The sequence below is a fragment of the Pleurodeles waltl genome, chromosome 10 (assembly GCF_031143425.1).
Source record: "Pleurodeles waltl isolate 20211129_DDA chromosome 10, aPleWal1.hap1.20221129, whole genome shotgun sequence".
In the NCBI taxonomy this organism is placed as follows: Eukaryota; Metazoa; Chordata; class Amphibia; order Caudata; family Salamandridae; genus Pleurodeles; species Pleurodeles waltl.
Window position 1 is genome coordinate 199094753 of NC_090449.1, and position 27641 is coordinate 199122393.

The 27641-nt window shown below is 42.3% G+C and overlaps 1 protein-coding gene across 2 annotated transcripts in view; it reads left to right on the plus strand.

Moving 5' to 3' along the window:
- CPPED1 (calcineurin like phosphoesterase domain containing 1) overlaps positions 1 to 27641 on the plus strand; it is an 887250-nt gene that overhangs the window by 475599 nt on the left and 384010 nt on the right. The gene's annotated exons all lie outside the window — the stretch shown is intronic.

The following is a 27641-nucleotide window of genomic DNA, read 5'->3' on the forward strand; positions in this document are numbered from 1 at the left end:
ACCTGAAAAACAAAAGACAAATAACAAAATACATTTCATACAATTACCCAATCACTAAAGTATTCCGCAACAACGTCTACTTAACCAAGGGAAAGCAACATCAGACATCAGGATCGGAACAGGAACAAAGTGAGGGGTATGGTTTAGAATTTGGACTTTAAGATTACTAAACCATTAAAGCATTTGTTCAGTATTGAACAGACTACACAAACGGAGAAAGAAATGAATGACTGACAAATAACTTGTATGACTGAAAAATGAACGAAAAACCCAAAATGAACGAATGACCCAAAAGATTTACAAATGACCCCCAATCAGTGGTGACTGAACAATAAATTAAACTTACTAAACACTCTGATTGGTTCAAAGAAATATGCTGAGAAAACTATGTCCAATCAGAACACTAATAGATATCAAAATTATATAAAATGTTAGCTCTAAGCCTTTCTATTTGCTGTTATTCCATTGACAAAACTCAAACTAATACACTTGTTATTTCGTCTTCCGTTGCTTCTGTAGACCCTTTGTTCAAAACTCCAATTACTTCGACACCAGATAATGATAACAAAATATGCAAACATTTTGCATCACGCCATTCTTTTCCTTGAGGAAAAAGAGCATAGGTTAGAAACATAACTACAAGCAAAATATACAAATACAATGAATGAAGTCTGTTAGGCAACATAAATGCAGCTTGGAAACAAAACACACTAGATAATGTTATACTGATAACATTTTACAGTGACCTTGCATCTTGCAGGGGCCACTAAATCCAGATTCAGTTCTGACATTTATTTTAGCAAAGGAACACACTCTTTTGAAAAGACGGAATATTTAATGAGCTCAAGTTAGCATGGAAAACAAAAAGTAGGCCTAACATATGATGGTGGCCATGAAGTCTATAACAAAACTCGACTTTCCATAGAAATGAATACACACTGATTAATACATCAATATGAGTATTGTTACATATATGAAAAATAAAACATAAACTCTATGCTCTTACATTAGCATGAGCAAGAAAACATGGTTGGAGTATGTTACAGCTCCACAAACACAATGTCACTTATTTCACAATCTCTTCATCTTGCCCTAATTGTTTGCACAATCTTTAGCCTTTGCAATGCTCATCAATCATTTCGCTCCCAATTCAATATCGCTTTCATAAAATTGTAAAGAACCATAATCAGACCTCCATTTGTCACTATCATCTTTATCATCCAGGAAGCTCAAAGGGTAATACCATACTATTGTCCCTAGTATGACTTGAGATTGAGCAACATAGACTTGGACAAGTATGTCAGTTGGCAAAAGGGCTATGAAAATGACTGCTGCAAGCTAAACTCGAAAATCTTAATTTCTCAACCTCCAAAAATAATTTTCAACTAAGACCCATTAATTTTGAATGTATATCATCAATCTTTTTATTAATGCCTAGAGAAATATTCCGGATAATAGTGTATCATTATATGACTGTATTTTATACAAAGTCCATTTATGGCAGCTAGGACAAAATCAAGAGGCATTCAATTCTGCAAAATCAAAGTCTGTTGGGCCTCCAATTGGTCAGACCGCTATCTGCTGCCCATCCCAGCAGCCTTTGTTATAACTGGACACTGGTGGAGTAGCAGGAAGACCCATAGGCTAACCCATTAAACATTTAAGTGGCTGCAACTTAGTCCTTTGGTTGGGGGTATCTCAAATTGACCAACATACCTAGGATTGGTCCAATGAACATGTTCTCACAGCAAATCCTAGATATTTTGTTTTTCAGAGTACCATTAAACCATTGAACTTTCCCTGAGCAATTTGTTCTTTAATCCCTAACAAAATTTGTGGCCTACAGAAGATGCAAAGTGAGTTCATTTGTCACTCCTAAGCCTAAGACCGATTCCAAACTTGGAGACATTGATTCTGAGTAGTCTCTTACCTACAATGATTACTTTAGCTTCAGCAAATAGGTAGAATGTAATCCAAAGCAGCCTTTTTGTGATGGATTAGTTATCTCAGAATACTCTGTCCTGTTTTTTTTTTGCTGAGCAGCACATTTAACAATAGCTAGTTCATAAAACAACTGGAGAGCTTCAAGTATACCCTTTACATAAATGCAATTTTTATAGGAGATACCACCAAAGCGTGGGACTCTAGCTGCACTCAGAGTAGCCAAATTGTGAGCAACTCAAATGCGATCTTTAAGTCAAAAAAGGGCTGCAGTTTTCTGCGTAGCGGGAATTCATGCAGGGATGAGGGCTGTCAGTTCAGCTACTTGAGCTGAGTGTAGACGAGGTAAACATTGACTTTAAAAAACGCTGTATACTGTATGAACAGCAAGCAGGGCTCCTTTATTGTTTTTGAAGCAAGAACCATTAACATATTATACAAAATTATAACTCAGTAAGCATGTGGGTGAGATCACAGTGAGGTGGTGAGAAAGCATTCATGTGGCTCACTAGTCAGCGCATAGAGAACAATGAAGCAGGATTCTGCACCGTACAACTTACTACTGTAATATGAGTATTGTACAATAACAATATTTAATATCTTGACAACATAGACATTAAAAGGTACTGAGTTATTGTGGTCACTAACAGTGCAGCAACAGAATGAGATGCAGGAACAATAGTGACCAAAGTACAGTGTTTATGAACACCATAGCCAGGTGGAAGGCTACAGCAACCACGCGGAAGTGCAGCGGCAGCCCAACATAATCGAAAGCAGAGGAATAGTAAGCCCTCCCTTTCTTGGCAGTACTGCATGAAAGGACTGTTTATTTGGTGTTGGAAATTAGGTTACTGGTTGAGGAGGGTGAAACCACAGTCTCTGTCAGGGTGAATCACAAGCAAACCCAAAATGTAAAGATTTGAAGTGAAAACAGTGGTAGAAGCATAAAGAGTCAGCAGGGGTTATCTGGGCATGCTAGACAAAGCCACAAGCTCAGGCTGGCTGCGATAGATCGGAGGGACGGATACAATGACCCAGTTCGGCCCACTGAACAAAATACCTTAAATTCCAGTTTGCAGAGCATTACAATCTGGCGTCAAAGTTGTGCCTCGCAGCGGCGGTTCCGAGGAGCTGCAATGTGAAGTCCTGCTTCATCAACAATATTATTGGCTAGGGACTTGTGATGCAAAATCCTGCATCTGAGATGCGTTGCACACCAATGGTTCAGAAGAAGCCGTCGTCCTGTGATGCAGAGTCCTGCATTATCATTGATGATGCCATCAACAAGCGGCTTGCGAAGTAAAGGCTTGCATCAGGGATGCAACAATATCATGTAACAGATATATCATATCAAAAATATTGTTTACAAAAGTATTGATTTCCTATCCTTATAGTGGTAAGTACTGAAATATGGAGGAAACATTATTATTTCACAATAGTATCACTAAAACATACAAAAATGTGTTTTTTTAATATATATGTGTATATATATTAGTTTAAAGTAATAAATCTTAAATATGTCAATATATACCACTAATATAATGTTAACTAAATAAGCCTCACTAATATTTAATACTATACATAAATATATACTTGTGGTAATACGAAATTCGAATAAGGGGGCAATATTGTGCTTTGACCCCTTACAATGTATTTGTAAGAAGCATACTGTCAGTTGGATACATACAGTCAATTGGATGATGCAGCATGCTATGCAAAATGTGACTGAAGCAACATGCACAAAGTGAAGGAACTATACCACTCAAATCTAGTTGAGTGGAGAAATAAGGGCCTGTTGAGCCAGGACAAATACATGGTTTTGAGAAATGACTGCCCAAGAGTACATGCTATGTATTTAATTTCTGAGGTACATAAAATTTCAAACCAGCCACCTGGGAGGCCCATCATTGTGGCGACGGATAGCTTGTTTGAAAACACTTCAAAATATATTGATTATTTTTTGCAAGGTTATGTTCAGAATCTTCCTTCTTACGTTAAGGACACAGGGGACTTTAAAAAAGGGTGTATGATATCCCCTGGCAGAGAGATTATATCATGATACCCCTTGATGGGTTTGTGCTCTATACGTGGCTCAATCATTCTGATGGACTTCAAGCAGCAGATCATTGTTTGAAAAGTCGGCCTCTTAGATTGCACAATCATTCTATGATGGTATTGCCAATGATGAAATGGTTCATTGAAAACAACTATTTCATGTTTAACAATCAGGTGTTCAAGCAGCTACGTGGGACAGCAATCGGCACCTGCTTCGTCCCCAGTTATGCTTGTTTGCATATGGGCTGGTGATCAATGACCACAGTGAATTGTGGGAAAAGCACATGGTGTGTTGGCTGCAATACTTTTTCATCATTTGGAGAGGTAGATGGGGAACAGCAGAAGCATTTATTGAGGTGATAAACCACATTAACCTTATTTTGCACTTCACAGGACATATAAGTGTGACACAAGTGGAATTCCGTGACTTGAGGTTTTTTGTTGACAATGGCAAATTACAGACTAGACCTTTCAGGAAGAAGGCTGCCGGTAATTCCACCTTACATACTTCAAGCATTCACCCTGATCACACCAAATCCAGCATTCCATACAGGGAAGTGCTGAGATTGAGGAGGAATTGTAGCTGCAGGGAGGATTGTGAAAGTTGAAGAGACATCATGCTGAATAGATTTTTGCAAAGGAGTTTCAAGGATAGGACCATTAATGATACTGCAGAAAATGTTAGGGTGAATGATAGAGAGTCCCTGCTCTTTCCCAAGAAGTGGAAGGAAGAGAAGAAAGAAAAGACATCAGACCTGTAACTAAAGTAGAGTAAACAGTTAGGACAGTGTAATGGGGTTATTGGAACCCTGGATGCTCCCACGCAAGTGGGGCCGATGGTAAGGTGCACCTGGGGCGCTTTGGAGAGCATCGCAATGCTACGGTGCGACATAGAAAACAAACAGAAAGAGGATGCGCGGGGCCCGAGGAAGCGCGCGGAGAAAGAGGGCGAAGACTAACAGAAGAAGGAAGACGACTGCATGGAGGCGACAGGAAGAACAAGGACGGCGAGAGGAAACGGAGAGGAGACTGGGGAAAGCCGCACACTGACGGAATCGAGGAAGGACGGCAGCGGCAGAGTGCACCTGTGGAATCTGACAACCTGCTACGTCCCTGGAGAGATGTGGCTAGAGCAGGTACGTGCCTGTATACGGGCTATGAGCGTTTTTTGGGTAAATCCAGGTGGTATGGGAAACCAGCCTAACGAAGGCAAGGGGCAGGTAGAAAATACAATATTAACCTTAGTGAAAGGCAAGGGAAATATTCCTAATACCTTGCCTGTGAATTGGAGCGTGCTTGTTAGAGAACTAAGAAGAAGAAAAATGAAAAAAACAGAAGAGAGAGACTAGTAAAGCAAAGATAAAAAAAAAAAATGTTGAACTCCTTAACCGAGTACCACAAGGACGGTAACCTAAAACTTAAAACTAATAAAGAAAAGTGACATAATATATTCTGTAATCCAAATTCTTTATCGTATGAGACCTTGCGAATGGACTGAATTAGAGAAATTTCTCTAAAACTACCAACCAAATTTTCACCAAATAACAAAAAGGCCTCTTTCGGCCATTCAGGTGCATTTGGTGCAATTCAGTCCAGTGGTTTTGGCGCTATCTCTGTTCAAAATCCCTATGGAAAAATGAATGGGGAAAACAAGTTTTGGGACCCGCTTTTTTTTCGGTCCATCACTTGACGGATCTCCCCAAAATTTTCAGACAGCAACTGCAGTGACATCTATTGCTTTTTTTGAAAATTCCTTGAAGATTCATCAAACAGCGCCAAAGTTATATGCAAAACAAAAAACGCTTTTTCTACAGAAACTAGACGCTAACTATAACTACCAAGTACCAAGTGGCGACTGCCAACGCCTTAACAGTAAACACTTTTTTCTTACAAAAAAGAGAAAATCGGGACTCTAGCATGAGAGCTGTGTTATTTATTCACTCCAGCAGCCTCTCACTCAGGACCAATCACCGCTATTTATTTTTACCTTTATCTACTGTAAAGAGCACTGTGTTAAAATCTAATTAAATGCTTGGCACATGTATTAATTAAATCAACATCATAAAAATACTATTGTCCTTCTTTTTCTCCTGAAATAGGCTCAATCTTCAAACCACTGTGCAATTGAATGTATGAGGTGCACAGTGGTTTGGAGATTGAGTTTATTTCAGGAGAAAAAGAAAGAGGATAGTATGTTTACCTTGTTGGCTTAATTAAAACATGTGCCAAGCGTTTAAATTATCGTTTGCTCATCCTCAAGTAGCTTGGAACAGAGCAGGCTGGCCTAACTTAGAAGACAATGTGTAAAGTATTTGTGAAATTACTCATAGAGTAACTCAGTGAAACACCACAAAAAAGACTCCACACCAGGTTACAAAAATAGAGTTTATTTATCTGAGTGAATCAAGACCATAACAGCACAGATCCAATTAGCGTACATCAAGATATTTACTGGTATACATTTTATAAACATTCACAGAAACTTTAGAAATAGGGTCCCCTTCCTTTAGGAGTGATATGGTAATGTCTGGATATGGGCCCAGGGGGTTTGGTGGGTGCTGGAGAGGGGGGTGGTGGTGGAGCACACAGACCCGGGTACCTGTGAGTGAAGTGTGGCAGAACTCGGCACTCAGCCCAGGGAATAACAGTGAGCAAAAACTCTACTCTGGCAGTCCACAAGGTGGGTTTCCAAATGCAGAGCGGTTCAATCGGTGCAGGCGGCACTGCACTTGCAAGATGGGACTCTGGTTCAGTAGGCACAATTTCTGTAGAGCGATGTAGGGCTGCAAAGAAGCACCGCACTCGCTATCGGGAATTCCTGACAGTAGGCACAACTTTTGGAAGAGCTGTGTGAGGGCCTAAGAGAGGTACCGCTCTCACTTGCAATAATCTAGGAAAACAGGAAGAACTTCAGAAGAGCAGTGAGGGGCTGAAGAGAAGCACTGTGCTTGCTAGCGATAATCAGTGACAAAGTTCAACCTGGTTAGGTAGGCGCTGGGATAGAGCACTGTTCATGAGGTCTTTGATGTCCCTGAAACCCCAGGGAAAACAGGGGCAAGCCAGCAAGCCCTTGGAGATCACTCTGGTAGGAAGGCAGAGTCCAGCAGGGTCAGAGAGAAGCAGGCAGCAGGACAACAAGCAGAAAAGCAGTCCTTCCAGGAAAGCAGTCCAGCTGAGTCCTTTGGGCAGCACAGCAGTTCTTCTGACAGAGTTTTTTTCCAGGTCCAGTAGTGTCTGATTTGATGGGGGGTCAGAGACCCAGTACTTATACCCAAATGTGCCTGTGAATTCGGGGAGACTTCAAAGAGTGGTTTTGAAGGAAACCAGTTCCCTTTCAACCCAGTCCTGTCTGCCAGGTTATTTGTGAGAGTCTTCATTCCCTTGTGTGGGATCAGGCCACTACCCTTTAAAATGTAAATGTGAGCTCCTTCACCCTTCTTGCACAGGAGAACTCATCAGTATGCAGATGAATGCAGATACAGGTGAGTGTCCTGTGTTTATGGCTGTCTGGTTGGAATGCACAAGGGGAGCTGTCACTCCGCACAGACCAGACGTGGATTGGAGACACGAGGTAATGCACATACAGCAGAGAAATGCCTACTTTCTAAAGTCATTACATACTGATGGGGTTACCGTTAAAGCCATAGGACCTGGGTATAGTGTGATACATACAACAAAATGGTCCAAACAGAGAAACCGGACAAGTTAACTCAATTAACATATCCTAATCCAATACAATTACAACAACCCACTCAGAGGGAAAGAGTAAACACGCAAACACATCACACAAACCAATGCAGACTGGATGCAAAATATTCAGATTCTGTGGAAAATCAATAATATATATACATATTTTGTACATATAAATGGTTGCTCCAATCAGTACAACTAAGTGCTCAGAAAAGGTGCTGGCAATTGGGTAAGAGCCCATGTTGCCATGTTTAGGGGAGAGAACACAAGCACTTTAGCACTGGTCAGTAGTTGTATTGTGCACATAGTTCTAAGACCAACAAAAGTGAGATCAGAAAAATAGTGGGAAGCAGGCAAAAAAGTTCGGGGAAGACCATCCTAAGGCTGTCAGGTCTAATATACATATATATATAACCAAAACATTAAATAAATGACCAAACTAGATGACTTTTTTTTAAAGTTACAAAAAATATAAACATTTAAAAACAGTTAAATATGTAAAGAATATACTATCACATTAAAATAGTAAACATATTAAAATAAAAAATATATGTAACCAATATTACGAAATCTATTGGAGTCTGTGAATAATAGCTATACTATTCCCATTCCAGTTTATGCAACAATAGAGGAATTGTAGGACTTTGGAGGTGTTAACTACATCATTACCACTCCAAACAGTGAAACAGTAGAGAAAGGGTTGGACTTTCAGGGGCTACATTTAGGATTCCAACTCCAGTCTGTGGGGCAGTAGGGAAAGGGTTGGACTATGGAAGGGTAAAATTTACTGTTTCCACTCCAGTCTGTGCAATAGTAGGGAAAGCGTTGAACTTTGCAAGAGTTACATTTGCTATTACCATCTTAGTCAAAGAAACAGTAAGTAAACTACTTCTCTTCAAACACATTACATATTCGAATAACCCTAATAATTTACAAAAAAACATAGAACTCTAAATGTAAACATTATTACTGAACATACAATATATACAAAAATTTCAAAAAGCAACGATTATATATTTTACAAAATTCATAAACAATGTAACTTATTTTCAATTAACAATAAAGGTTATTAGAATTAATAGTTTATTCGGACAAATTTGACAACAAAACATTATATACATAAAACCATATCCACATAGCTTTCCAACTCACATCATAATATTAAAAAGAAGAAAATAACTTAAAAAGTTAGCTATAATACTTTAAAACTCATGACAAAGCCAGATTAATAACATCATAGCACAACTATTGTTATTGTTGTTACATGGCCATCTATCTAAAATAGACAATACATTTTAGAGAGGTGATACAGTACTTCACTCTTATGTTAAACAATACAGTTTTCATAAATCTTATGCATTAATGTCATATTAATGCAAACTAGCATTTGTAAAGTGCATATAGTATATACCCTTGGTTAGCACAGAATGAGAATGTTAATCAGCAATTCATCTTTTTGTCAAACTCATGATCACAAGTTACTCAAAGACCTATACCAAGTTCTTCGGAATAGCAAATCATACATCCATTAATTTTACCACTGACTTGGCATCCACCCAACCTAAAGTGCCTGTGCTTAATGAAATACAAAAGTGCATGTAATACATTTCCTGGGCCACCACAAAGGAGTAGTTAACAACATTAATTATCCATCTCGAAATGCTAGTGCTTGGCGCGATCCATTACCTGGGACATATAATTTGTCTACTAAACAGTGACTTAACTATTAAATAGTTTGCAGACATGATGACTATCTAACATAAGGTGCATATAATGCGGACCTTGGCCATTGAAGACATTTCGGAAGTATTTATAATGTGTCACTAGCTACACCAAGCCTGCAGTAGGTACCTAGATATCGAATACACAACCAATTCAGTGTTTTCAGAGGTTAATATGTGCATGGCACTTGTGTATCTCATTATAGATAATCAACGACAAACTTGAATTGACCACATTCTCCTAGGCTTAGCATAAGTAGGGCAGAAAAACATAAAATGTTCCTCAGTTTCAGTACTGGACAAACATACAGGGCACGTGGGCAATATGGTGCTTGCCTACCACATATTCCTAAACATGTTAACTGGAGGATCCCATATCTGAATTTTAGAAATACAAATCTTGCCAGAGGGGGTTCTATTCAGTCCAGAACTGTTCAAAGCCTGAGACATACTTCACATCAATGAAACGTCCTTGTCCTGCTGAAGACATCCATCTACTCTGGATGTAATCCCAGTATCTATTCTTCAGTTGGGATACCATACCCCTAGTAAGATTCTCTGGGTTATCCCAAACACATTGCAAGCCTAGTTCATACATCCACATTTTAATATGTTTGAGCCAAGGTACTGGTAGTTGCTTATCCTGCTCTTTTAGTCCTGCAACTGTCTGTTTTGCTGGGAATCTGTGACTTACCCATCCAGAGCTTCACCCAGTATATCAAGGGTTTGAGAGCTGTAGTATGTATAACATTCTTCAGCCCTAACTCAAGTCACATTGGGTAAGTAGAGCACTTATGGGCAAAACCAATATTGATCGAATAAATCTGTTCTCTATTTTCTCCAAGCCCCTAGTTTTGTCGAAACCCCATATTTCTGCTCCATAAAGGTTGATTTTTGAAGGACCGGTGATGTTGGTCAAAAATTAGATTTATTTAATTTTTTCCTAATTGCAGGCTCAACATGTTGTACGGACATGATAGATTACAGGTCAATCTTACACCAAAGTTGTCAAACTCTTTAACCTGTTCCAGATTGCCAGATCCTAGCTTCATCTTTCCTCTAAAAGTCTTATGTGGTGGTAAAGACATAAATTAAGCATCTGATAAAAACTTCTGGCTGCACAGTCTTTACCTTTCAATCCTCCCCCAGCATCAGACTGGATCCAGAAGATTTTCATGAGCAGTACCCCTGCACGCCGGTAGGTGACGTCGATCAGCTCTGCATCCTTCAGCTGCAGCGTCCATGTCCGAAATTATGTTAAGGGTCTTATATAGGCGCCATCAAGGTGTGCCGACATCAGTTCTTTTCTTTTTGCACCGCCAGCGCTGATCCGGAGAGAGCTACCCCTCAGTCGTTTTTTGACTGGTCTTTTTTTAAACTTTTTTCAAGCTTTTTTTGAAAAATGTTCTCCCGGTGTATCGAGAGATGTCTTCTAGGAAGATAGGTTTCAAGCACTGCAGATCCTGTCATTGGGCGATGTCCATGACGGATCCCCAACTCGTGTGTTTGTGGTGTTTGGAGCATGACCTGAAGTCATGCTTCAAGTGCTGGGCCATGCATTTTAAGGCTTTGAGGGAGCGGTCCCTAAAGCTGATGGGACCCCGGAACACAACTCCATGCAGGTCGAGGTCTTGGTTGAGAGGTCAGTTCCAGGACCGGTCGCGGAGTCTGTAGTCATCGTCATCCTATCTAAAGGCCTCGGGGGATCGGTTAAGTTGAGGCAGAACAAAAAGATCACTCTTTGACTTGTCCTTGTTGACAAGCGACGCAGTGAGGGAGTATTGACATTCTACGCCTTGTTCTGAGGAACCTGTGCCTGGGCTGACTCCACGCCTCCCCAAATTTACTGGGGCAGAGCAACCCCAGCCCAATGTAAAGAATTTAATGAGGTCATGTACCTCTTTTTTTGACAGTCCGACCCTCCTAAAGCACCGCAGGGTCAGAGGAGTCACCTTCAGGTTAAGTGGCGGCAGATGCCAACATCAAGGGGCTTCCAGGGATTCAGTCGTGGATCTGGACTGGCATCGGCGGTACGACTGTAGCCTTCCCCTACACTGGTCCCGATGCCGACGCCCTTGGTGGTGCCGGCTCCCACCAGCACCGTGCCCCCATTGTATTCCCTGACTCCAACACAGAGCCAGAAGTGTGTCGCCCAACACTGACTCTGGCAGAAGCTTTGCCTCCTCTCTCAGACCCTGAGACATATTCCTTTGGGCTAGGCCTTGGGGAAGGATGGGAAGGGTTGCTGGACCTTTTAGAATACCAGCCTTACGAAAGTGAAGTAGACTGGCATAAGGACTTGGGTGAAGCCAGCGGACGGGACACATCTCCGGATACTGAAATCCTCTTTCCCCCTACCATGGCTACAGAGGAGAGAGCTTCTTATGCAATGATGGTGAGGCGGGCAGCTGAGGTCTTATTCCTTCAACTACCCACGGTGGCCATCAAGACTAATCTCTTGACAGAGGTTCTGCAACGGGGAGCTTCCATCTCAGAACCTATGTTCCCATTCATTGATGCCCTCACTGACGTTCTTCTGGGTACCTGGTCCTAACCCAGCACAGGGGCTCCTGTGAACATGAGGATTGCCCAAGTTTCCTGATGCTACACCCCACTCATGGGAGATTGGTGGCCCAAGCCTCTACCTCCCAAGGTGCATTCCCTACCGCTTCCCCGGATAGGGAATCCAAAAGGTTGGATTAGTTTGAGACAAAGATGTTTTGTTCCACCAGCCTTACACTGCGGTTAGTGAACACCACGTGCCTTTTGGGCTGTTATTACCCCAAGCTATGGGATACAGTTGCACAACTGCTACCACAGGTCCCAGAGGAGGCTTGGACTGTACACTCTCAGGCTGATAGGAGAGACGCCGCAAAGTTCAAAATACGTTGCTGACTTGATACGATCAACTTGCTAGGCAGAGCAGTTTCCACAACAGTTGCACAGAAGTACCACGCCAGGCTGAGGACGTCTGGCTTTTCGGGGGATGTCCAGGCTTTATTGATGGACATGCTCTTAGATGGCGCCTGTCTCTTCGCCCTATCCCAGACCTTCGATCTCTCAGTATCTTCCTCAAGAAGAAGAAGTTCAAGATGCTCACATTAGCTCAGGTCTTGTCTGCCCTGGACCCAGGAGACTGGAGGGTAGTGTTGGACTTTCAAATCCCTGTCCTGCCTGCCTGTAGCTGTTACTTGTGGTTCACGGTAGGCCACAAGCATGTTTAGTTCTCTATGCTCCCCTTTGGCCTTACCAGCAGCCCTGAGGTGTGCACCAAGGTGATAGCGGTGGTTGCAGCTCACCTGTGGATATTATGGGTTTCAGTTTTCCCCTATCCTGATAACTGGCTGTTGAAGGTGGGCCCGTCCCAGCCTGTTGTTTCCCACCTCCAGGCTACAGTGAAACTCCTACATTCGCTGGGGTTCACTATAAACGTGCTGAAGTCACACCTGACTCCCTTTCAGATGCTTCCTTTCATCTGAGCTGTTCTGGACACAGTACAGTTTCAGGCTTATTCTCCTGAGTAGCGAGTCCATGATATTCAGGCAATGATACCGATGTTTCAGCCTTTATTCTGGATTTCAGTAAGAATGACTCTGAGGCTGCTGGGCCTCATGGCCTCTTGCATCCTGCTGGTGACACATGCCAGATGGTATGTACTGGCTCTGCAGTGGGACCTGACATTTCAGTGGGCGCAGTATCAGGGGAATGTCTCAGGCATGGTCCAGATCCTGGAGGAAACTGTGAAAAATCTGGTGAGGTGGTTCACGAACGGCGATTGTGTCAGAGGCAGATCCCTCTCCTTCCCCCAACCAGATCTGGCAGTAGTGACAGATGAATCACTCTTGGGATGGTGACGTGGAGATCAGAGGAATCGGATCTCCAGCAGGAATGGGACTCCACATAATCTTGATGGAGCTCTGTGTGATGTAGATGGCATTGAAAGCCTTTCTTCCCTCTAGCAAGGGAAAGATGGTGCGGGTGTTCAGGGACAACACCACTGCCATGGGGTACTGCAACAAGCAGGACAGGATGGGGTCGTGGACCCCTTGTGAGGAGGCTCTGGGCTTCTGGATGTGGCTAGACCAGCAGGACACATCCCTGGTGGTTTAACATCTGGTGGGCTGTCTGAATCGCAAAGCAGACACACTCAGCCGAAAATGCCTAGCAGAACACTGATGGTTTCTCCTTCGGGAGGTGGTACAAGGTGTTTTTCAGTAGTAGGGAAGCCCTGGTTAGATCTGGTCGCCTCCACCAAAGACGCACAATATCAGCAGGTTTGCACGTTGGCGTTTCCAAAGTGGCAATCACCTGGAGATGCTTTTCATCTCAAGTGGCATTCAGCCCTCCTTTACACTTTTCACTCACTTCACTCCTGCCCAGAGTTCTCAAGAAGATCAGGAATGGCCAGGTCCAAGTAATCCTTGTGGCTCTGGACGGGGCACAGAGAGCCTAGTATCTCGATCTGTTGAGCATGTCCATCGCTCCGCCGAACAGACTGCCCCTTAGGAAGGATCTTCTGTTACAGCAGCAGGGGAGGGTTATTCACCCGAAACTGCCCACTCTCCCCCTTCTTGCGTGGAGTTTGAGTGGTGGCAGTTAACAGCTTTTGACCTTCCTCCCAAAGTCTGTAACATAATTTTCGCAGCCAGGCATCCCTCCACCAAAATGGTATACACCTGTTGTTGGAAGAAATTTGTGGCATGGTGTACAAGCAGTCTGTTCACCCCCTTTCTGCCTCCCTCTCTGAGGTCTTATTGCTAATACTTTCCCTTGCCCAGCAGGCCTATTCCTTGGGCACTCTTAAGGGATATTTGTCTGCTATTTCTGCTTTTTTGCAGTAGCCTGATCAACCTCTTACACATCTCTGTCATACATTCTCATTCATTATGCCCCAATGGGATCTAAATTTGTTTCAGACTTTTTTGATGTGCACTGCTTTCGAGCCTCTCTACAGTTGTCCTCTCAGGCTTTTCACATTAAAATCAGCCTTCCTTGTGGCAATTACATCTGCATGCAGAGTGAGCTGCATGCTTTATTGTCTAAGCCGCCCTACCTGTCTGTCTATCCTGGCAAAGTGGTGCTTCGCACTAGGGCCTCTTTTCTGCTAAAGGTGGTGACGCCTTTTCAAGTAGGCCAATCCATCACCTTGCCTAATTTTTACAAAACACCTCCGCATCCTTCTAAGGCAGAGGAGTGACTCCACAGCCTGGACCCAAAAAGTGCACTGGCGTTCTACCTTGATCGTACAAAAGAGTTCCAGGTTGATGACCAACTCTTTATAGGGTATGTGAGTGTGAAGAAAGGTTGGGAAGTGCAGAGGCAGACTATCTCCATATAGTTCGTACTCTGCATTAAGACCTGCTGCACACTGGCCAAAAAGCAACCCCGGAGAGTTTGCATGCTCATTCTACCCGAGCCAAAGCTACCTCCATTGTGTTAGCATGTGGAGGTCCAGTCCTGATCATCTGTCAGACAGCAACGTGGGCATCTCTGGACACGTTTACCAAACACTACTGCCTAGACAGTCGGGTCCATAGGGACGGGCACTTTGCCGTTCGGTCCTGCAGAACTTTCTTGTTTGAAATTCATTTACAGGCCCACCTCCAGGGAATGTATTGCTTGGGTATCTATTCAAAGGTAAGGAATCTGCAGCTAGAAGTCTATATCAGATAGACAAGTTACTTACTTTCAGTAACACCTTATCTGTTAAAGATATCTAGCTGCAGATTCCTTATGGACCCACCCATCCTCCCTGCTCTGCAAATTAATTTCTAGGTGCAGGGACACTCCTTTCAAGTCCTTAGTTTTAACACACCAGTAGTCAGTGTCCTTCATGGCTTTGCACTTCTGGTGTAGAAAGTTGTGTAAAGAAACTGACGTCGGCGCACCTGGGTGGCACCTATATAGGACACATGATGCCATTTCCAGCACAGACGGAACTGATGACAGACGCAGAGCCGATTGACGCCACCTAACAGCACGCAGGTGGACTGCTCACATAAATCGTTTGGATCGAGTCCAACATCTGGGAAGAATTCAAAGGTAAGGAATCTGCAGCTAGGTGTAGTCCCTACCAGATAAGGTGTTACCTTGTCCCTCTCATAGAGACTTCTAGCTGCAGATTCCTTATCTTTGAATAGATACCCAAGCAATACCATCCCCTGTAAACCAGTTTCAAACAAGAAAGTCCTGCAGGACTGAACGGGCAAAGTGCTTTGATTTCCAGCCCAAATCTGACATACACATCTGATAATTGATCTAGAATATTCTGTAATCCCATAGGTATTTTAGAAATTAGCAACGTGTCATCTGGGAAGAGGAGAGCTGGAATTCGCTTGTCATCTAGCTTTGGGCAGCCACCTCTACAATCATATAGGGTGTTTATTACTCCATTTATGTAGAGCATGAACAAGGTTGGGGCTACGACACAACCCTGTCCCACTCCTCATGTAATATCGATGTGGCCTGTTAGTTTACCCACTTTGCCCCGTCTTACTTGTGCATGGTTCCCACTATGCAATCAAATTAGTAAAAGCTAACATTTCTAATTGCATACCCACCTCCTTCAAAGCAAGCCATAGCTTCTCCTGGGTAATCAAGTCCACGGCAGATTTTAAATCTACAAATATTACACACAGGTTCCCTTTATTGATGGAAACTGTCTTCCAAATAATCATTAAAAATTAGAGTACCTGATCTGTACTGCTTCTGCAAGCCTTGAAACCTGCAGAATTTGTTTGTCATCCATCCATGTTTGTATTTACACCAATAACTGTCTATTAAAGATTTTGTATCCATCGAACTGATCGGCCTGCAGTTGGCAGGGTCACTGTTATCCCCTTTTTTTACCCTGAAAAACATAGTACACCTGAATAATATCTAAAATGTATCAGTAATACACATTTGACATAATTACTACTCAATTAAATATTTAATTATACATTAATGATTATTATTTTTATAATTATTAAACTACCCACCCTATACTTCTACAAACCTAGCAACCAGTGTCTCAAATATAACTAAAATAAATCAGTATTACATAATGTATATAACTAGTCAATTAAATAATTATTTACATATTATTAATTCATCGGTAATTAGTTATTACTTAATAAACGGCCCACCCTATGCCCCTACAAACCCAGTAGCCTGCACCTAAAATATAACTAGAATATATGATTACTTCGCAATTTACATAATTTATAATCAATTAAATAATTATTAATAAATTAGACATGAATTAATCAATTAGTACCTACTTACCTCCCCACTCTGTACCCCTACAAATGTAGCAACCCGCATCTAAAATATAAGTATAATAAATCAATGTTATTTAATTTACATAATAAATATCAATCATACTTAAATTTATTGATCAATTAATAATTAATTATTTAATTTCCCTTTCTGTCCCCCTAAAAACCCAACAACCCGCTACAACACTATAAATTTATATTAACAATTGAAAAACGAAATTAAAAAAATTCAACAAACAATGCTACCTACCTGGTGCAGAACCAGGTAATCAACACCTCCCAATGTTGGTTCTGCAGCAATCACAGCACCGAGACCACGCTGATCACAGCCATGGACGACATCTGAAACCTCCTCAACCAAGGAGAAGCAGTGGCCCTGTTCCTCCTTGACCTCTCACCAGCCTGCAATACCACATCTCACACACACACTGATCAAAAGACTCCACAACATCGGCATCCAAGGGGACGTACTCAAATGGATCACCTCCTTCCTCTCTGGAAGAACCCAGAGGATTCACCTACCTCCTTTTTCCTCTGAACCAAAAGACATCACCTGCGGGCTCCTCCATAGATCATCCCTCATCCCCAAGCTTAACACAAATATCTAAGCAACATTGCCAATTCCCACGGCCTCAACATAATCTCCTATGCAGACCATGCCACATCTCATCCTCTTGCTCACCAACAACACCAGCACCATCAAACTAGCTTGCAGGACAAGCACCGCCAACTTGATAAAAGGTAACTGCCTGCAGCTAAACACGGACAAGACTGAAGGTTTGATCTTCAGCAAAAGCAGCAACACTTGGAACTGTTGTGTAGCCATTTTAGTTACAGCTTCATACACGTTATTTTAGCGAACTAGGCCTGCCGCTGTGCACTTTAACCTAGATATATTTTATTCAGCTTAGTTTATTATTTTAACAATTGCCACATTTGTGGTCTTGTTTTATTTCTCTCTATCTAGCTGTTCTTTGCCTAGGTCAGCACTGCGTTCTTAAATAAGACATTTCTTTCACTCTGTGCTTTTCTCAAGGCTGCAGTAAGATAGGCTGCCGGTAAACGTGGTAACGCTTTCTCTTTAGTGTTCATAGAAACATACACATCCTTACGTAGGGACATTTTCTCTGAACATCAGCTGTTTTATTATAAAAACACTTCTCTGTCCCATACATGTTAGAGGGAGATTCCAGTCAGATGACCACGACTGCATGTTGATTGCTCTACGCTTTGCTACAGCTGCTTATGTAGCACACAGGCCTCTTGCTCAGGTATGAGGGATGATTTGTTCCCAGGGGAACCCGAAGGGCAGAACTAGAGCTTAACATGCTTTGCTCTAACATAGCCTAGGTAGGAATTATTTTAATGACTTGAGTGACAATATGGTAGCGTTATTTTTATGCTTCACTCTCCTTGTCACAGTTTTAATCCTGTCATGCTTCATCGTTCTGGTTACTGCAGCACATGCTTTATTATCTAAGATGCAGTTGCTTCATTAAAACCTTATTGAAACATATACTGCCTCTAATTGTCCTTGTATATGTGAGACTAATATAAATGAGAGAATCAGATGAGATCTGAGTGACCACGATCTCCTGAGGTGTCAATTGTGTCATGCGCTCGGCTGCCCAATCATCCCTGCTCTTGGGTAGAGATGAGGCACTGCTAGTTAGCCGGAGCAAAACCCGGATTAGGCCATCAGGCGCAAGTGATTCTGACACTCAAATCCAGTAATCTCATTAGAATAATGAGAGCCTACACAACAAAATGACTCCTTGTTGCCTTCAGAGGTAGGATCCGCACCCACTCCCTGCGAACATGCTAGAAACCCCAGAATCATCTTCAACAGGCCCACCAGGAAATCACAGATTAAAACGGTCTCCTCTGCCTGCCTTTTCACTCTCGGCATGCTACATGAGATCGTCAAGTTGCTACCCCCACACACCCGACCCACATGACGCAGGCCCTCATCACCAGTTGATTAGACTATGACAATGCCTTCTACACGGGAATCGCCTCGCAATTTCTACTAAGACTTCAGACCATACAGAACGCCGCAGCCAGACTCATCCTCTACCTTTCTGGACAATCCCACATCACACCACACCTCAGGCAACTCCACTGGCTCCGCTTGTAGAAGCTGCTGACCCACACACAAAAAGCTCTACACAACTAAGAACCTATCTACATTAACCACTGCCCGAATTTCCACCAACCATCAAGAAAGCTACGCTCTGCCTCCCTAGTTCTTGCCCACACTCAAAGCGTCATGGAAGCAGAAGTGGAGGATGGGTCTTTTTCCACATAGCAGCAAAAACCTAGAACAACTTCCCCAAGCATCTCCAGACTATCACCTCTCGTTCTGAATTCCGTAGAACCCTCAAGAACTGGCTATTCGAATGAGCCGCTGAGACCTGCAAGCATCTAGATACCCTCAAGGGTGATTAGTCACGCTTTACAAATTCTGTTTGATTGCTGGATTTGAATAAATGCTAACATATAACATTAATATATAAACTAAAACGAATTCTATCAATTCAAAACCTATATTCTGTACAGCTTTATTTTTGAAAATTATATTTACAACAATGATATTCTTAACAACAGTATGACTTACCTGAAAAAAACAAAACCTTTACATTGATATTTCTGCATCACAATATTTTTTCATCTTTTTTGTATCCCAATATTTTTTACCGATAATTTTGTCTCCCGATATTTCCAACTGGAGATTTTGTCAGAATACCATGTGTCACGCAATGGCGGTTCTGAGGAGATGGGGGTTTGTATGCGAAGTTAGGTGTTGGGGATGCAGCTGCTGAGAGATGCATCATGCTGCGTCAGTTATGCTCACAGGGATGGCAGAGCACCATCAGTCCCACTTCCAAGTTTCCAGTACTGAGGTGGTACCACATTGGGATAGGATTCCAAGCAAACAAAGCCCAGGTGCTTGGTTTCAGGTGGTTGGAGCTTTTCCTGTCACTGAGCTTCTAATCAGAAGGCCAGCCAACTATCCCTTGGAGTCACTCTGGTGCTCCTGGGTTCAAGATACAGGCCCAGTCATTTACTCAAGCAGCTGGGCAGCAGGGCAACAGAGTAGCAGTTCTTCCTACAGAGCACCACGGCGGTCCTTCTGAGTCTTCCACAGGTCCAGCGGTGTACTGAAGAGTTGGGGCTGAGGGTCCAATATTTATACCTGGTGCACACTTTGAAGTGGGAGAAGGTTCTGGAGGTTACACCCCTGAATTGCTTGGAATTTCCTGCATCCCTGTCAAAGCCCCAGATTGTCTGGGGTCACTACAGACTAGTGTCAACCCCTTTGTGAATGAAACCAGGCAGCACCTTTGTGATGTCCATCTGTGGTAGGTGTTAGCTCCTCCCATCTCATCAAGTCAGAGATGACCCATTCTCCCAACACCTATGCTCCTTTGTCTTTCTGTCTGGAAGCAATATACAAAGACCAACTGCCAGCTACACCTAGTCATGTGCCCCAGTATAAACTGCAGGTACCAAATGGTTAGGACAATAAAATGCTTACATTCTAAAAGTGGCATTTTCAGAGTTGGAACTTAGAATCCGACTTTTCCATAAAAGAGGGTTTAAAATTAAAATTCTTTAGTCACACACGGATCCCTTTTATGTGCTCCCAATTGAAAGTTATTACTTAATAAATATAATAAGCAAACCCAATGTTATCCTATAGGAGAGGCAGGCCTTTCAGTAGTGAAAAAATGAATTTGAGAGTTTTTAACTACCAGGACATGTAAAACTTAAAAGTACATGCCCTACCTTTTAAATACACTTCACCCTGCTCAGTGGCTGTTTAGGACCTACCCTAGGAGTGACTCATATATATCAAAAAACAAGGTTTAGGCCTGGCAAAAGTTTTGTTTTGCCAGGTTGAAATGCCATTTTAAAACTGCACACGTAGGTTGCAATGGCAGGCCTGAGACATGTTTGAAGGGCTAATTAAGAGGGTGTCAAAATGAGTGCTGCGTGCCCAGTAGTACCATTTATTAGGGACTTGCAAGTAAATTCATTATGACAGTTGGATGTAAACCAATGTTACTATGTTTAAAGACGCAGGCCCAAGTATCTTTAGCACTCGTGGCAGTAGTCAAGTGTGCAGAGTCCTAAGCCAGCAATAAAGGAATCAGCAAAAACAGCAGGATGAGAGGCAAAAGGTTTGTGGAAACCCACTCCAAGGATGTCAGGTCCAACAATTGAGTAATCATATAGCAGGTACAGAGGACGCTAACCAACATGTCCTACCATATGCTAGGGACTTACAGGTAGGTTGTCTGAGCCAATTATAATTATGCCTATTTAACATGTACCTTTTAAATGGAGCACTGGTCCTGGCCTGGTTAGCAGAGCCCAGTGCAGAGAAAGAGTCAGTAACCACCAGTTTCAGTCAACAAATATGGATGATCAGGGCAAAAACGATGACTTTCTGTCAGTAGTTGATGCTCTATTCAAAATCAACAGACCACATCAGTCCACCTGCGATAATGGATTTAAGGACAGTTAAAAAAGAGGAAATATCACCAGTAATATGAAATGCATGACAAACCTTTTGTACCTGATGTTGCTTCCCAACAAAATATGTGCCACGACAGTCTAGAATCATGTCACCTAGATTTTGTAAGGCTCAAGACTGGTCCAGAGAGTTTTAGTCATCTAAAAAGACTCAACACTTTAAAACTTATGTAAGACTTTGTGGAGCCTACCGTCAGACCTAAGAATCGCGATTTACAATGAACAACCAATGCTCAGACAAATGTATAACCACTGTCTAGCCAAACACGGCCCTGATACAAATTTCCATGCACTTTATTGTAGAACCTCCTGAGGGAAGAACAGTCATTCTGGTGTTGGTTGACTATTTTACTAAAGCTGCTCATTTCACTCTTTTAAGCAAGTTACCAACTTCCCCTGAGCTTGCACTGATTTACCTAAATGAATTTAGGTTTACATGGGTTACTTCAAGTAATCACCACAGGCAGTGCATTTTCGAAGGAATTCGTGAGGAGCTGAGGAATCTGTTTGTTTATGTCCACTAGATGCCATTCACAAACAGATCGAGTGACTAAATTAGACTTTAGAAAATATTTAAGGTGTTATCTCCTACAACAGCGGAGAAGGTACATGATCACTTTTAGTCGAATTGGGCATAATAACTCCTTACACCCTGCATTAGGGTGCTCCCAATTTTATTGCCCCCTCAAAGAACCCCACAATAAAGTCCTGTTGTATAATGTTCACTTAACCCAGAAGGGAGCATTACAAACCCAGAAGAAGGCATTACAATAGCTTTGGGAAGTGAAGGATGCCAATAAAAATGTCCAGATCGCCATCAATAAAATCACTCCAGTGTACGGTACCTAGTTTGTCTATCCTTACAGAATCCTCTAGGTCCCATCCCAAGTTTAGTCCTTGTTTTGTATGTTCCTCAAAGATAACAAGGTTAGCCAGTTTCAGAGGAATCAGATTAGTGATTCCATGCTACTGGCATGTTCGCATGATGGGTCATGTCTTTCGTGTGCAAAAGGGCCACACCACACCCCAATTATGATTTATGGGTCCCTCAAATGCAAAGTAGAGGAATTGTTGTATTCCTGACGAGTTTGTGGCGAATTGCAGTATTTAGTGGCATGGAATGGCTATGATTCTCCAGAACAGTCCTGCGAGCCTGCATTTGTATGAGTCCATAAGCTAGTCAAAGCATTTCATAAACTGTTCCAGTTGAAACAAGGTCCGTAACAAATAAGGGGTGAGCTTTTAGGCGGGTATTGTCAGGAATCAGTTTCAAACTTGGGTTTCTGCTGGATGAGAGATACAAACAAACCTCAACAGCCAGTTAGGACATCGTTTTTTCAAGGCCTACAACAAGTTACAGCAGTGGCCCAAACATACACAGGCCTGGAATCTCTGGAGATTGGGTTTATGGAAACTGCGAAGGGCCTTTATGGCTAGGACTGCAAAGCTGACAGGCAGTGCTAGTTTAAAAGACAACGAGCATGTTGGTGGCGGAGTTACGCCAGTGGCGGTTTTGTCACGTCCATTATATGGCGATCTGGGCCGCCATGCCACCGCCGGCATGGCGGCCCAGACGCCATGTTCATAATGACCCCCATAGTTTGCTCCTGTTTTGCATTCCAACAGGTTTTTTTGGTGTTTCCCTTTCCTCAGTTCCCTCGGTAGTTACCTTTCTTTTAGGAAGGGCTCTACAAGTTTTTACATCATCTCTTTGTTTCGATATGGTCCGGTGCTACTCAAAAGGTTGATGTTCTTGCTTTTACTCACTTACCAAAGATCCAAGGTTAAAGTTCTCTTTTCTTTCAGTTCTCTGGTTGTGTCATGTTAGCCAATGGGCGAGTTACAGTGCATCCTCTACTCAACTGAGGTAAACACCTTTGTTTAGGCTTTAAAGTGAATTGTAGTTGTTATAATTCTGTTTCTAATGTGTTGTGTGCTTTCAACATAGAAAACCAGAGGTCTAAGGTGCAGTTTTGAATTCCCAAGATGGGCTGAGCCGCCTTACCATCAGGCCCTTACCTGTCTCTCTTGCGCGGCTCTCTCTCTCTCCTATGACTCTTCTAACCTTATCCATGTCTTACTTGTCTTAACCGTGTCTTACTTGTCATGCTGAGGGTGCACTGTCTTAGGGAGAGAGGATGATTTTCTCGGTTTCTGAGAAACCACAACTACTCTTGTGTTCTGACAACTGGTCAGGGCCAGCTTTAGGGCGGTGCGAGCGGTGCGGCCGCACAGGGTGCTGACCTGGATTGGGGTGCGCTGACGTCAGGGTAGCACTGTGTTTAGCAAGAACTTATGAAACTTGCGATTTAAAAGCACCTGCTGAAAGGTTCCCTGTGCAGCCAGTCTTCAGGAAACAAATTAAAATGTCTAGATACCACTTGTGATTCATGTTCCTGCTAGAGAGAGAGAGATGGGAGTTTTGTTTAGCGCCAGCTTGGACTAGCCACACAGTAGCGTAGCGGGTTAATATTCCTGTTGCAAAGAACAGGTCTATATTCTATGTGAACAGCTGAGCTGATTAGTAAATCCAGCCTTTGCAAGTGCTTGAATACAAATGAATGTATGTGGAAGGGGGGCTACGGAGAGATGAGCGGCACATTTGCCGGGTGGTGGTGAGTGAATCCGGGAAGGTGGTCATACGGTGGGGAGCACCAAAAAAGACTGTTGCACAGGGCTCCACCACATTAAAGTCGGCCCTACAACTGGTGTCTCTCCCCAGCTGAGACATCATGACGTAAATATTGACCATGTGGTAAACAGAAATGCAGCTTTATGGCCTTTTTTACTAGTTCATTGAGCAGATACAGTGGATCAATCTTGTTTTGTCCCAATGAATCCGAAGCAATTAACAAATCATCAACATATTGAACCAAAGGGTATCCTGGAAGGTCATGAGTGACCAGATTTTTCTTGACTCTCTTCAAAAAGATAGAGGGTGCCTCTGTATGCCCTTGAGGCGGCAATCCTGACCACGTTAGTTAGTTCCCCAAAAATGTGGATGTGAAGATAGCCTGCTATTGAGGTATATAGGAATGGAGAAAAAGGGTGAGCACAGATATACAACAGGGAACCATTTAGCTGGTAATGGTATGAATGGTAAGATGGTACTGGGTTAGGTACGACAGGAAATCTAGGCAATACAACAGCATTTATGGCACATAGGCCCTGTACAAAGCAAGAGGCAAAAACGGGAATCACACACACTTTCAGTGGGTACCACACTTTTTGAGAAGCTGTAACCCTAAACACTCTACAATCGAGCCCTTTAAAAAAAACATTTTGCAATTCCACTGTACGTGTCACAAGCCCAAATCAGACGAATTTGGTTTACTTCAGCAGGGTCCATGCAGACAGGGTGCTCTGTTAAAATTCTGCTGGAGGACGAGTGCAGCTGAAGTTAATTCACTTGCACGTCAGTGATGGGTAGAAATAGAAAGGCAGGCCCATATAAAGAATTCCGTGTTCTCAGCTTTACAGCACTCGATTGTAGCGCTCCGACTAGAAGACGCTTGGTACACCCCCATGTACTATGCCGCTTTTAAATGCATCACAAATAAAGCTGTTAAACTTTCATCCTTTGTCATGGGCAAGGCTGTTGTAGCAAGTTAAGGGCATGCATGGCCGGTCATGCTGTTGTACGCAGCTTGGGACTCTCAGCTATATTTATCTGCGCACGTCTCAGTGGCCAGGAAACAAGATTTCTTGCTAATACATCTTGGTGTGTTCGCATCAGAGGATCTTACGCACCCCCTCTGGAAACAGTACTGGAAAACTTTTGACTGCCGGCTCTGAACCACAAAAATGAATCTTTGCTTGATCTGCTGTGTGTTTGCCTGGCCTTGCCAACACCTACAAAAAGACTTTTACACTCGACCCTAAGAGATCTGCAAATTATGGTCATGTCAACCCCCTGTCATATCCTTACTGGGGGGAGCTTCTGTGCAATTGCTATGTAAAACAGTAGGATTTCTGAGGTTGCAAAATCCAGTATTTGACATTTTTGTGTTCTCATTTGAGATTAAAATCATGGCTATCCCCAGAGTTTGTATTTAGTGGTTCGATCCGCATTTAAAAATTTTTAAGTGACCAACACTACTAGGCCAAGGTCTGTAGTATACATCAAAATCGCACGCCCCTTAACCTCCATAGACCTTCTTGTTATGAAAAACAGCAATTTTCCTAGCATATTATAAAGTAAAACATACTCACTTTATGGCAAACCTTTGCACAGCACGTTCACATTTTATTAAGTAGATGAAGGGATTCCCGTGAAGTAGGCCTTGGTCAATATTATTATTATTATTATGGGTGTAGTTTTTAATTGATTGTGTTCAATTTTTATTATTCGAAATTTTAACTTCACAAAGTCAAATGTGATACTATGTATTGCCTTATCGTATTTTTCTTTAGCATAGTGTTTCAGTGGTTATATTTTATTATCATAGTAATATTTTAGTTTGTTTTTATGTACACATAATGGTTTTAATAAATTACACATGAATACATTTACCTTACCGAACCCTTTGTTTTAATGGAGCAGATATTCCTGAGGGGATCTCTACCTCTGCTCAGGCACAATGGGTATTGTGGTATGCTAGGAAGCATTATCATTGGATTCTGCCTAATATTAACTGGTTGTGCAGTTAAGACACAATCCATTTCATTGGTATGTTGGAACCACGAAGTAAATGGGATTTGGGACTTGAGCTAACACTGATATTGATCAAGGTGAGGTTGTAACAGAATGATTGGATTTGGATTAACATGGATTTTGACTTTCATACTGAAAAAGCATTCATATTGTCAACAGGTATATTCAAAGAAACACCAACCATAATGCAAAATGCAGTACTGGTCAGCTTGCTAGAGGATCCCTCCCCAAATAGCTTGTGTGCAAGGTAGGGCATCAAAAGGAAAGCATGCTGGGCAAGGCCAATAATATGATGAGGAACATGTGTATATCAGAAATACTAACCAGCTGCATCAGTCTCTTTGTCCTAGAGAGGTGAAATAGAAAGTTCTGAGGCTTTTAAAGCTGATCGACTAGTAAGAGTTTCAGTTTGGCAGAAGGTGAACTTTCCATTGTTAACACATCTGACCGACAGAAGTAAAACTATTCACAGACCAGTCAGGTTCCTGTTGACTGTCCTAGAAACCTAGGTATTGATTTGGTTGGGGAGAAGAGAATCACTTTGGGTCTGATTTAGGTCTTGGCGGAGAGCATACTCCTTTACAAATGTGATGGATACCCCGTCCACCTTATTACCATCTCCACAGGATATCATGAGATTGTAAAAAGGAAAACGCGATACCCGTCACATTTGTGATGGATTATTCCTCTTCACCGAGACCTGAATCAGGTCCTTTGTTTAGGTTGGGCAATCTCAGACAATCTTGTTCCAGTGGTCCATCCGACCACAATTGAAGTATGAGGTACCACCATTTTGAGCAAATGCTTCCCTTGCCTGTTGTTTGCTCAACTGAGCGATCTCTCCTCGCTGCTCTGCTGTTCATTGTGTCTCCCTTCCTGTCCCCTCACTCTGACTTTGTTAAAAAGGCTGCATTTGCAAGGATATTAGTTTAGTTTAGATTCATTGAAGCCTTCTTCTGCTCTTGTAAGGTAATACAGTGATTTCCTACTGAAAGGAATCTGAAAGACCCTATGTTAATAAAACAACACAGACCTTTCTCAATTGTTCCTAGACCTTGAAACAATGCTGCTTCAGCCACCTCCTATGTAGTAGATTCTGTATCCTCAACAATACCGAATAGCTCTCAAGCACATCTTTCAAACGATCAAAGTAACCAGCAAGGGGTTCACATTTGGTTTGCTTGTAATTATTCTTACTACAGTCACTTTCAATTGGGCAAACTTCTACAATAGTTTTCAACTGAGCATCGCTAGAAGCAGTAAGAGCAGCATCATTGACTAATGCTTGCCAGGGTGCATTGACCAGCAACCCTTCTTTCTCCTCCAGGACATAATTACACTTAACAATTGGTATAGATAAACCTAGTTGTGTTTTCAACATTCAAAAAGAGTTGCATTTTTTTCCGTAACATTTGAGGTTCATCCTTTAATTTTGGGAATTGTTGAGTGACATTTACAAGATCAGATAGAGAATGGGGAACATGTACACTGTCCCATTGTCCAGGTCCTGGGTACTCTCGGAAGGAAAGGAGGGTATCCGGTTGAACATGCAAAAAGTTATTTGAATCATTGCTGTCTTGCTTGTTAGATGATGCAGTGTGCCATTCAGTTTCAGGTGCTCTGTTAAACTCTCTTGGCTTATTGTCTGCAGTCAACTATAGGCTAGCCCAGGTTATAGTCGAACTGCATCCCTGTCCACTAAAATGTTTTGGAAAGGTGTGGTAGTGGGCAAGATCCCATTTGGGGAGATAAGTGGGATGTTGTAATTTCATTCTCTTGTTA